The sequence below is a fragment of the Coturnix japonica genome, chromosome 1 (assembly GCF_001577835.2).
Source record: "Coturnix japonica isolate 7356 chromosome 1, Coturnix japonica 2.1, whole genome shotgun sequence".
In the NCBI taxonomy this organism is placed as follows: domain Eukaryota; kingdom Metazoa; phylum Chordata; class Aves; order Galliformes; family Phasianidae; genus Coturnix; species Coturnix japonica.
The window spans coordinates 8,814,016-8,827,475 of NC_029516.1; the positions used below are offsets into that span (position 1 = coordinate 8,814,016).

Here is a 13,460-nt window from a genome sequence, read left to right on the forward strand (position 1 = left end):
TTTGTGGCTTGTCATGTACAGTAGACTCAGATTTAATGCAGTTTGTGTACCAAGCTGTCCTAAAAAATGCCTGCTCACACTTTATATTTCTTCATGTGCATGGACAATAGAAACACTACTAGTGTCTGCCATTTATTTTGCAAGAACTTAAGAGTTTAGCTCTGTTTTCTGATGGGACGTGTACATTCACAGCTGTCATTTTGATACATAAGAGAGAGGTCAAAAAACCATGCGTCCAATAATTTTTAGTGATCACTGTTTCATGAGTACCAGAAATATAGCAACATTTCCAAAAATGTGGTATGTACAAGAGGGATCAATTTGATATAGAATAGTAAATTTTTCCACTTGCTACTAAGGTTACCTAGAATGTGAGAAGACTTATAAGACTACTTGTGACTGTAGTTACATATCATACAGTAACTCACAGAATGAAATCTGATGACTGTCTGTCCTTGATTATGCTTGGTAAAGCTGATTTGAATTTTACCATAAGTCAGAATCAGTTTTGATTAAAAAAATACATCCAATTTACTGAACTTCAATAAACTGTAATCTCTTAATGAACTTCAGTTCAGTGAGCCATGTCTAACTTAACAAATGAGCGTATTGACAAGAAGTCTTTTGTCCTAGAATAGTGAATAAAAATAAAATAAAATTTTCGTCTACGTGCAATTACTGTTACACAAGATTGTTCACAAATTTTTGTTAATGATCACACTACACTCTTTTAAGAGTTGCTGTCATATGTAAGTCATTTTTCTTGGACCATTACAGAACTTGTATGCCCTTTGAGGCAAATAAAATACTGAGTGTAATTAAAGAATCATAAAATGGCTTAGGTTGGAAGAGACCTCAAAGATTATCCAGTTCCAACACTCTGCTGTGGACAGGGTTGCTCCCCACCAGATCAGACTGCCCAGATCCCCATCTGGGTACTGGCCTTGAACACTCCCAGGTATGGGGCATCCACAACTTTTCTGAGCAGACTGTTCCAGTGAAATGTCATCCTCTGAGTAAAGTATTTCCTCCTAACATATAATGTAGATCCCCCGTCTTTTAGTTTACAGCCATTCCTCCTTATCCTATCCGTATTAGATTATGCAAAAAGTTGCTCTCTTGTAGGATCCCTTCAAGTACTGGAAGGCTGCAGTGTGCTCCCCCTAGAGCCTTCTCTTCTGCAGGCTGAGCAAGCCCAACTCCCTCAACATTTCCTTATAGGAGTGGTGCTTCAGCCCTCTGACCATCTTCGTGGCGCCTCCTCTGGACCCACTCCAACACCTCTGCAACTGTCTTGTGCTGAGGGTACCAGGTCTGGATGCAGTAGTACAGATGGGGTCTCATAATGGCACAATAGAAGGGGACAGTCACCTCTCTTGCCCTGCTGGGTACCTGATCAGAGAACCTCGCCCCTTTATTTGTAGATGTGACCATGAAGACTTGCCCTTAAGGAAGATTCAAGGCAGAAAACAAGTGAATGTGTCTGTCTTGAGTTAAATGATGTAATGGCTTCTCAGTGAATGTACTTAATGTCTACTTTTCTCCCTTAATTTTCTCCCACTCATGCCACACCTAATTTTAAGACAAATAAGACAATTACTTGTGTTCTTGAGACTAGTGGTTCTTTTCATATGCTGTGAAAGTAATTTAGAGTGACTAGCTCATGTGTATTTGTTTAAGTGTTTAAAGACATGTGAAATTAGTACCTGACTAATATCTATTCTGAATCTTTTACTTGAGATTGTGTTTATCCACTTGAAGAAGCAGTTGTAGATTTACAGTTCTAAGGTATTTCATTCTTTGGATTTCCCAGAAGAGAGCTGTCATTCACATTCCTTTATTCCATTACCTTTCTATTAAATACCAAAATGTATTCTGATAAAACTGTTTAAGAATTTAGGTAATTCCAATTTAGATTGAATGGTTTCTCCAGATATAAAAAATAGTAAAAGTTGCTTTTCCATACAGGTTGGGTGGCTTTTGTAGGGAATATTCATAGCCTGCAAACCCAGGAAGGTGAAATTTGCATGCAAACACAAACGCATACATAAATAGCATTTCAGACATTGTCTTCCGCCACTGTTGGCTGAGAAAATTGAATTGATTTCTGTTACTTCAGTTTACATTCAAGGAGTACTTACTGATACTTCTAAAGTTTAAATAGTGTTATTGTTCAGAGGTAATATACAGGAAACAATTATATTAATTTACGGTATACTCTGTGAATCTTCATTTTCATTGGTCTGTTTGGATGAACTTTAACAGAGCTACATTAAATGATTCTTCAGCAGTTTTATGGGAAACACATAACTTCAAGCTACCTATCATTATTAATTGGCATTCTTTCCAAACGTAATTACTGATACACACTGAAATACATCAGGAGTTTGTGAAAGTGACTATAGTAACTGCAGGTTTTTTTGTTCTAAATATGTATTGCATAAGTCAGTGAATGCTCATAGCACACCAAGTTCAGATACTGTTTTTCAGCTACAGATCTTTTTGTATGGAAACAATTGTTGTATTCCTGTGTTTTTGAAAATTTAACTGGAGTTCTTATAAATTCTTTCTTTAGCCCGGTTACTTTTTATGACTACATTCTACTTGTGTAGAATTTAAAAAACAAAACAGAACAAAACAGAAAACCAAAAAAAACCCCCACAAAAACAAAAACCACCACCAACAACAAGAAAACAAAACAAGATAATAAAAACATTAGTATGAGCTGTATTCCTGGATGAGAGCTATTCAATATATTTTTACCTAATGCTTTCAAGGAATATGGGAGAAAACAGGAAGAAAACAGGAACTTGTAACATTCATCGCTAATTTTTTTGGCACGTTTCCTTTTCCCTTATTTCTCTTTTCCATCAAAATATAAAGTTGAAGTTCCTAAAAACTATTGTAACCAGGTAGGAGAAGGAAATATAGAGCCTGAGCTAGAGGTCAGCTTCTGAAAATTGTGTTTGGCTTACCAGATGGTCTAAAATGTATCATAACTTCGCCAATTGCATGTTGATTATTCCATGAAGAGCAATGGTGGACTGAAGCTTATTCTTACGAGACTTCTGAATTAAAGTCTGGGCACGACTTTGACATCCTGAGATGAGAAGGCTGTCATAATGCCATACATCATCATCTGTGTAGGACAGAAAGGTGGAGTGTAAAGAAGAGAGGGATCTTCTAGAAAAGATAAATCAGGACTTCAGAAACAGAGTGGAATTTATAATAAATGGCATAGATCAGAAGAAAAGACTAAATAGGAGGGACGTAAATACTATTTATTCCCACCTCATCAGCTACTGCATTGGAATCTCTGTTTTATTTTGCATCTCCATAGATTAGCCTTATGTTTACTTTCACCTGACATGACATTTGCATAAACTCACAAAGGGCTCTTTTTTTTTTTTTTTTTCTGATGACAGTTGTAAATCTCACCATGTAAATGTGAGATTAAAGTCAGATATTGGTTATCTATCTATATATGGGCCCTGTGCACAGAGTTGTAAGATGTTATCCTTGAATGTTGATATAATTTATACTTGTAAGGATTATTTTGAAAGACATAGAAAATACTGAATCTATAATGCATTCTTGTCACACAGATTGTAATGAGGAGAGAAAATACCCTAAACTTAATTTGTTCTGGTGAAAATAGTCAGACTGTAATGAAAACGGAAGATAGCATAAAAATGTATCAATTCTCTGAGCTTCCAAAAATGCAATCTCACTGTTGTCCTCAAATGCCATTTTCCAGGTTCCCTTGGTCTACTCTATTTTACAGTGCTTTTTCGCATGCTCACTTAGCCATCTCTTAGTATCTTGTTAGAAACTTTCATGCTTATATAAATCTAGAGTAGTTGAGCTTTTTATTTTTGTTTATTTTTATTTTTTATTTTTCCCCACAGGAAAATGTTTTACAAATATTTGATGTCTTTCAGTAATGGAAGGTGATGACACACTCCAGCTAATCACAGAGAATTTCAGCCATGTAGAACCAATCTGCTTTAGGTGGTTTTGGGCAGCAGAGAAAACTGCCTTCACATTGTTGGGTGACATTTAAGAAAAGTTGCCTGAGTTTGAAGTACTGCATGATTTTCAATGTAACTTTTAATAGTTTCTAAGGCTTTCATCAAGTCCTTTATTTATTTATAGCCTTTCTCTATGGCCAGAGTAGGATTTATATTATTATCACTCAGATTTCTGAAAACTGTGAATTTATTTCCTTGCAGATTGCACAAAGAACTCTATAATGTGTGCCCATTTTAGAAAGTCTTTTTGATGGAACTGATTCATCTTCTGGCCTACTGATAAATACTGATTTGTATCAAGATTAAGCTTTTAAAATTATTTTCAGACATCAACTGAAAACTGAATGCTTTGGGAGGCAGAAAGCTTTCACAACACACTCACCAAGACAAGTTTTTTAAAATGTGACTAGCAAACGTACAACTTCCTAAAAAGTTCATCAGGTTTTAGAGAGGAAGCTCTAGGAGCAGATTACCCAGTCCTACAGATGCATATTTTTCTTTGAGTGTATTGTTACCATAGTGACTGCTGTTATATAACATAATTCACTCAACGAAGCATGAAGGCTTAGCAGTTAGTACAGCACTCTTTCCCCTTTTTTGAATCAGTGTTTTTCTGAGCAGGATCTTTATTGATGGAATGAGAGTAAAAGGTGCCATCTAGTAGCTGGGAGCTACCCAAGGTCCTCTGGGTTTTGTTTTGCCTCATTCTCCAGCAGCTGAATTTCCATTTCTTCTCAGTGATGTTAGTGTGTGAGTGTTCATCCTGTCAAATATGCTGTGGTACAGTCAGGTTGCCATGCGTTGTTTGCACTTTACTGTTTTATTGGCATTTTGGTTAAACCCTTAGACCACTGCCTACTTGTGTGCCAAGTTCATTGGGTTTGGTGGGTTGAATGAGTGAGTCCTTTTACATAAAACCAAAAAAAAAAAAAAAAAAAAAAAAAAGTTTCCCCACTGCTAATTTTCAGGTTAATCTGTCCTATTTATTTATGTCCTATGTATTTATCTATCTAAATAATATGTTTCCAAAAATACTCAGTGTTATTGCAGATATGGCTTCATATTCACAGAATCACAGAATCACTGAGGTTGGAAAAGACCTATAAGATCATCCAGTCCAACCACCCACCTATCACCAATAGTTCTCACTAGACCCTCATCACAATGTCCAAACATTCCTCGAACACATTCAGGGTTGGTGACTCTACCACCTGCCTGGTTAGCCCAGTCCACTGCCTGACTACCCTGTCAGAGAAATAATACTTCCTGAAATCCAGCCTGATCCTCCCCTGGCACAGCTTGAAGCCATTCCCTCTTGTCCTGTCACCAGTACTACTACACTCCCTCTAGTCCTACGCCAGGACTGCCATCCTACTGGCATGATCTACATAACTGATGAAAAGCAGTTTTCTCTCTTTGCTTCCAGGGCCCACTGCTAGTGCATGCTGAGCTGCTGTCATCAGCATCCCCAGGTCCTTTCCCGCTGAGCTTCTTTCAGCCACTCATCTCCCAGTCTGTACCTGTGTCCTTCATTACTCCATCCCAGGGACAGCATCTGGCATTTACATTTGCTGAACTTCAGTTTACCACTGGTTGTCCAGTATTCCAATGTATCTAGATCCTTCTGCAAGGCCGCTCCTTCCTCTAAGGGGTGAAAAGCACCTTGCAGTTTTGTATCACCACTGAACTTGGTGAGGATGCTTTCAACTCATGCATCTAGATCGCTAATAAAATTGTCAAATAGGATTGGCCCTAGCACTGAGCCCTTGGGAGCAGCAGTGGTGACTCACTGCTAGCCTGATATAGCCCTATTCACTATGATCTGTTGAGCTTTGGGGCCCAGAGCAGTGTGAACCTGCTCATCTTGCTTTTGGATAGTTTATTTAGAAGAATGCTGTTAGGAATGATATGAAAGGCCTTGCTGACATTTGGAAAAATTACATCTACCACCTTCCCTTCATCAATCAACTGGGTGAACTTATCATAGAAGAAGTTCAAATTACTAAGGCAGGCTGTTCGACACATGTTGACTATGCCTGAAGTAATAGACTGGCAAAAATGATGACGAAATCCGATTTTCAGATTGCTTACACAAGTAGATGAACTAAGGTGTAGGTTAAAGTTGAAAACCGTGAGACTGAAGACGTTTTGTCATTTAATGTGAAGTCTTAATTCAGTCAGCAGATATTTTATGTCTTGCTGTTCCTCTAAAATTCTATATTTATTTAACATCTTGCCTATCAAGACCAAGGAACAACACAAATAATTGTTTCTATCTTCTTTTTCTTTGCTATATTTTCTTTACCTGAATAACTGGGCTATTATGAATTAGAATTTTTGTCTCTATTAAAATATTATTTTGTAACAAACAGTGCTAGAATATTAATTGCATTGAAATATTCAATAGATGTATTATAATTTTTTTCTCATTTTTTCTTTACCTTCCTAAAATTCTGCTCCCAATGGTGTCCCTTTTTAAGCTTTAGTAGTCTGCCCTTAACAGTAAAATATGGTAAGATTAGAAATAAGGAAAGTAACAGCATCTTCGTGTTTACCATTCATATTTCGGTAACAAATCAATCAACCAACAGTATTCTACTGTTGATTTTCTCCCAAACCCACTCTCAAATAGTGAATTTTGTGAATCTTGCTAGGAACATGTATTCTAGTATAACTTCCAAAAGATGACTATGGAATGAAAAGTCAGTTGAATTATTTGCATGGTTTTTTTGTTTGTTTGTTTGGTTGGTTGGTTAGTTGATTGGTTGGTTTATTTCCTACAATTTTATTTAAAGGTTTTGTATTGTAGTTACTGCTTTAATTGCTTTTTTATTGTATTCAAAATCAGAAAATATAAATTAACATTGCAAAATATCTGAAATAAGCGCAGTTGAAATTTAAGCTTTTAAATAGAATCTGCTTAGTTGCCAATGCAGAATATTTGGAATAATAGAATCAGAGTGCCAACTATAAATAAAAATGAGTATTTCTGAAATACCTGATATGTATTAAATGCAGATTATTGAAGGGCATCATTGTAACTGCTTTGATATACAAAAATTCACTTGTGCACTCTGGAAACTGCTTCCAGTTCTGCCCTTGAAGACAGATGTGAACTTTCCACTTCATTGCCTAGAGATGGTTCTTTAAAAGATCCACATAAACAGTTCATTTTACAAGCACACTATATTATTTTAGTGTCAAAGGCTTGGGAATTGATTACACAAACTATAATATGGATATGATGACTTTTGCTATCTTTTAGAATGAAATTTGAATGTCCTGTTCCTTACATCTAGAATTATGATCTCTATGATGCTCTCTTCGTACATTTGTGTCTTCAGTTCTACATAGAAAGTTCCTGTTTTATTTCATTATTTACAATTTGTATTGATAAACAGGAAAAAAAAAAAAAAAAAAAAAAAAAGAAGAAGAATTTAATTAAGGGAAATACCTCTTTTACTGAAGAGAATCACAGAATCACAGAATGGTCCAGGTTAGAAGGGATATGAAGGATCATGAATCTCCAAAGCCCCTGCCAGGCCGGGCCACTAATCTCCCCACTTACTAGACCAGGTAGCCCAGGGCCCCATCCAACCTGGCCTTGAAGACATCCAGGGCATCCACAACCTAAAAGAAGAGGTTACTTTAAAAAAAAAAACAAAAACATTCTCAAACAACTAAGAGTGGTTAACATTTTTACCATTTTTATTCTCACATTTTTGTTCTTGCATTAAAGCAGAATCTAGGGTTAAGTTAGTTAGAAGCTATCAGTTAGTTAGAAGCTTCCTCATCCTGGAATACTGCATCATGTTGTGGCATTTCATGTTAACAGAGTGTTTAAAAAGATGTTTCAGGAGTTGAGAAAATGTTTCAAGGTAACTAAAAATTGAAATTCTATTTTCAAAGAGAAAGTAAATAAGGGTAGAAACTTAATTGGATAGATAGCTAATTTTAGTCCACTTAGCAAATTATAAAGAAACAAAAGTACGTATAAAAATTCAAACAAATGTTTCTTCTTTCTTATTTGTTTTTCAGGTCTTTATTTAATTTATTTTTTATTTTTTATTATTTTTTTGAAGTAAGGAATACAAAGACAGAATTCAGTCCAAGACATGGGGAGTTAAAAATTATATTCTCCTTCATGACAGATGTTAATATTCTGAGTATAGATATAAAGAGAGTGGCTTACTTCTGAAAAGACGCTTGGACTTCTGTCTATAAAGTTAAACAGGCAATTAACCTTAGAACACTATAACATTTTATATTTAAATTACTTCATGTATTTCTACGTTTTATGCAATTTCCAGTGTATCTAAAAATATTAATAGCCATTATAGCAGCAAATACCCTTTAAAAATGGGATTGGAGGGGAACTATGATTTCAAGAGTAAAGCTTCTTTACAGTCTCTTCTGATGTAAGAATGGTAAAAGTGTGATGTTTCCACAAGACAAATGTTTGTTAAATCTACCATGAGATAGAAAACCAAGGATTATGTTTTAATATACTTTTGGACATTGTAAGATTTCAGAATAATACATTCATTCTTCCTTTTCTTTCAGAATTATATCTGTACATTTTAGCCTGGTTTAACATACAATCTATTTTTGTGATAAAGCAAATTTCTCTGCCAAAAGAAACTGTGAGTGTAACAGACATCTACAGTTTGGCTAAATTATGTAGCAACATATTGAACTTTTATCTTATGAATCAAGTTAATTTTGGTATTGCAGTAAGGCAGTTATCCCTTAAAAGATTTTTAAGTTTTAATATGATCCTTTGGAAAGATAGCTATAATTAAAAATTCATACTTTTTCTAGCCTTTTATTTATATTTTCTTCTTCTAAGATCCTAGTTGTCCAAAGATTTTTATAGATAATTATTGGAGCAATTCAGTTTGAAGATGGAGATGTTCCACACTCATAAATTTGTGTGTTTCTAAAAGAAACTCTCTAAGATAAGGAAAAAAAAAAAAAAACAAAAAACAAAAAAACCTATTGGTGTAGATGGGTGAATTTAAGCATTAAATGATCAAAGGAGAGCAATGGCCAGTTCTGGTCATAAGAATATTGAGTCTGCCTTCCTGCAATATTCAGCTTGCATATGTATGAATATCCATCCATATGTCTTTCTTCTAAGCGTAAGGTTTTTTAGTCGTCTGCCTGTAAGATTCTTTTTTTTGTTGTTTGTTTTTTCTCTTTTTTGCCTTTGTCATGAAAAATGTTGTATCTTAGAGTGACTGCTGAATATGTGCAGAGTGTTCCTTTGTCTTCTTGTCAAGGAGAAATTCTAAATCAACTTACTAAGTAATTTCTTAATTATTATTAAAACTGAGCTGGCATCATTGTTACAAAAGGATTCGTTATTCTTTTGGAGATAGCAAAGAGCATTGAACAAGCCATCTAGAACCATGAAAGCGATCATTTGAAGGGTTATAATTTGATAACTCTATAGATACTTTTCACTTTTTAATCACTAAAGCAATTGCAAGGAATAACAGCAAAATGCATATGTCTATTAACAGACATTGCAAGTCCATCAGGAAATGTCACTCATAATATTAATATTCTGGAGTCTTACTCTTATTTCCTTCCATGGAGCTACTGCTGATTGATAACACTAAAGAGACAGAAAAGCTAAGGCTTCACTTTCAATTAGATTTGGATTGTTCCTTACTTTTTTGCAGTCCAAACTTGTATTTACTTCTTATCTTTAACATTTCTGCTGAGAGTTAGTAGTACATTAATTCTGGGAAGACATAAATGATTTTAGATTATTTGAATTGTATGACACAGATTATAACTGTACCCATGATGTCTCTTGAAAGTAAGCTGAATCTTATTATGCATGATTATTGAAGTATATTGGATTTATCTGCATATTAATAGCTAAAAAAAATATATCTGCTTTTAGTTACAGTATGTTAGGCTTTTAAACAGATTGCATTTCTATAAAAAAATACTGAGAAGAAATTTTAATGATTGTTGGTTTGAAGTTTTCCAAGAAAAAATGTTTTATTTTAATCCATCATGAACATATTTGGTAATATAATTTGGCACATTACAAAAATGCACTTTTTCAAGTTAGTTACAGTTGTTGACAGGGTTATTTTTCTGACTAAACTGCATGTTCCTTTTAAAGACAATCTTATTCTGGACTAGTGCTCTCTTACTTTGGAATATTGTGTTTCCTTGACTGTGAATAATTCCCCAGACTTTTTGCTTGCTTACTTCTCCTGGGGAGGCTTGAAACTAGTGGCATGAAGAGGTACACTCTTCACTGGGTAAAGAACTGGCTGGAGGGTCATGCCCAGAGAGTGGTGGTGAATGGAGTTAAATCCAGATGGTGACTGGTCACATGTGACGTTCTCCAGGAATCTGTATCAAGGCCTGTCCTCTTTAATATCTTTATTCATGACCTGGATAAGGGGATTGAGTGCACTCTCAGTAAGTTTGCAGATGACACCGAGATGGAAGGAAAAATCAATCTGTTTGAGGGTAGGAAGGCCCTTCAGAGGGAACTAGACAGGCTGGACCACTGGGCTAGGGTCAGTGGGTTGAAGTTCAACAATAGTGATCTTTTCTTTGTACTTTACTCTGATGAGGCCACACATTGAGTATTGTGTCCCGTTTTGTTCCCCACACTACAAGAAAGGTATCAAGGCCGTGGAGGACAATGAAGCTGATGAGGGGTCTGGAGCACAAGTCTTATGAGGAGTGGCTGAAGGAAGTGGGATTGTTTAGTCTGTAGAAGAGGAGGTTCAAGGAAGACCTTATCACTCTCTACAAGTGCCTGAAGGGAGGCTGTGGTGAGGTGAGGATCCTGCATGACTAGTGATAGGACTAGAGGAAATGGCCTCAAGTTGTTCAAAGGGTGTTCAGATTAGATATTAGAAAAAAAAATAATAATATTCTCTGAATGAGTAGTAAGGCACTCAAATAGGCTGCCCAGAGAAATGGTTGAGTCACTGCCCCTGCAGGTGTACAAGAAACATCTAGATGTTGTACTAAGGGACACTGTTTAGTGGTGAAATATTGGTGGTAGGTGGACTGTTGGAATGGATGATCTTGTGATCACTTAGTGATTCTATGATTTTCAACTTAAATACCTCTGACGCTGTGGCTACTAAATACAAAGGAAAGGAACTGAAATACTTGAGCCCTTGCATGACATTTGCAAAATAGACCACTGTAGTGAATACTGGATTTATGAAATTATCGAGTTGATGTTTGTTCTTTATTAAACTGGATGAGGAGAACTTTGAGAAATAGCTCCTTTGTCCTGTCCAGCAGTGTGGGGTTGTTAGGATTACTGAAGACACAGGGAAAGAACTGTATATTTAGAATATTAATGCACATGTGTATTGCTTGTGATACCAAGAAAGGTGTCTGCTGACAACTCAGAAACCAAAGAGTGTGAATATTACTGTAAAGAAGTAAGAAAATTTATTTAGTGAAGATTGCTGAAGGAAGATGATGTCCATTTCTTAAGTCTTAATAAATTTGGGTTGACAGGCTAACTGAAAAGATAGCCTTGGGCAAAATTAGTATTCAGGGCATGAGGTTAACTGAGGAAACATCAAGTCTAAAGCTGAGGCATATTACTTCATGGTACAAAATTTAATTTTACAGAGAACCATTCTGACAGCGAATCAGGAGCTAGAGGGCTGGTGATATAAGAAGATTTTTATAGGTTCTTTTGTGATCAAATATTCTCATGCTTATGAATACTTGGACTGTATTATAAAGCCCATAGCTCGGTAAAAGTATTTTCCATGACAATATAACTTTATAACTTTAAAAAAGTAAAGTGAAAAGATGCAAAGATAACAAAAGTCCAAGAGCAAGGTTCATTAAATCAGTGTGTATCTGGACAATTCCAGGTCATCTCACCAGCAGCACTTACATCAGTAAAGCAGGGAAGAATGACTAGTTATTCCATCTCTTGACAAACATTAAGCATAATTTGCTAATTCACTCATCATCAGCTGCCTTCTTTTTTTTTTTTTTTGTCTTAATTATCATTATTTTTCTTTCTGAGAAGCTTGTCCTATGATGCTCTTAGTGCTACTGGGTGTGAATCTAAGAAGGGGAATATGAATGAGCACTGAGGAGATTGCATTTGATGAGATACTAAAAGTGATAAGAGTTAAATGTGCTTTGTGTAGAAAAAAAAACAAAAACAGAAACATCAATGTATCAAGAAATACATTGAAATTATATCATGTGGAAATGGTACTATGAAAATAAACTGTGTATTGAGCACGTTTTTCTTGATTCTAAAAGCTATTTGAATCTAAAATGACTTTTAATTAGAATTGATTTATCATAATTATCTACTCACATTTTATAGCAATCTTTGAGAAAATAATAAAAAATACAGTTAAATTAGTTATTTTTTTCTTAATTATGTTTATAATAAAAAATATCTAGTGTATTTAGACATCTAGAAACTCCTAATAATACTGCCATCTTAATTTTCATAGGTTAAGACCAAATTTGTTTCCACATGTATTCTGCTTTGAATCTTTAAAAAGTGCTTCACAGCAAACTATCATAGCAGAAGTTCTTGTTGAGAAAAGCCAGACCAATGGCAATATCCTGGCATCACCAAAAGTTAAGTGCTCTCAGTGGGAGAACCTACCAGTTTTTATATGGATATTAAGCCTCCCAAAGAAAAAGGCAAGATTCATGAAATCGAAAGTAAAGCAGGGAGTCTGATACTTAGAACCCTGTAGTTCAGGCACTCTTTACTGCCAGGGTTCAGATATGGGCTTCCAGTCTCTGCTTTTGGTATTTCAGAATTTATTACTTAATTAGTTTGTACTAGAAAATCTGTGAGGGTTTCTGGGATATCACCACTTCTACCACTTATTCTAACTGGATGCCACATTTTCTGTGGCAAATTCTAAAATACCAATAGTATGTGACTGGTCAGTCATCTGTACTGATCAGTAATGCTGTTTATATCATTAGCTATGCAATTAATGTTAAAACAATTTTGCATTGTTTTTCATGTATTTTGTATTCAGTAGTTTGCTAAGTTAACTAAATCAGATAAATTCATCACCTTATTTGGTGAGACAATCCATTATCACAGTGAAAGGAATGAGAATCAAGCACTAAAAGATTTTAAGGTGCAGTATAGAACTTATATTTCATTATATATAAAGTATATATATATATATATATATATATATATATAAAGTAGAGATTCATTATGTTTCCTCATATTCAGAAGTTTTGGAGCTTTTTCTTACGTTTTTGTAGTTTTCTGTACTCCAGTACAAAAAAAAGACAAGGATCTCCTGGATAGAGTCCAGCAGAGGGAGTACGTCTCTTATATGGAAACTCTGAGTAACCTAGGTCTGTTTAGACTTCAGAAGAGAAAACTGAAAGGTGATCTGAACAATATCTAAGGTGCACGTG

General features: G+C 35.1%; 1 protein-coding gene across 8 annotated transcripts in view; it reads left to right on the top strand.

Annotated features, from left to right (window-relative positions):
* PCLO (piccolo presynaptic cytomatrix protein) overlaps positions 1–13,460 on the top strand; it is a 304,964-nt gene that overhangs the window by 128,594 nt on the left and 162,910 nt on the right. The window lies entirely within an intron of this gene.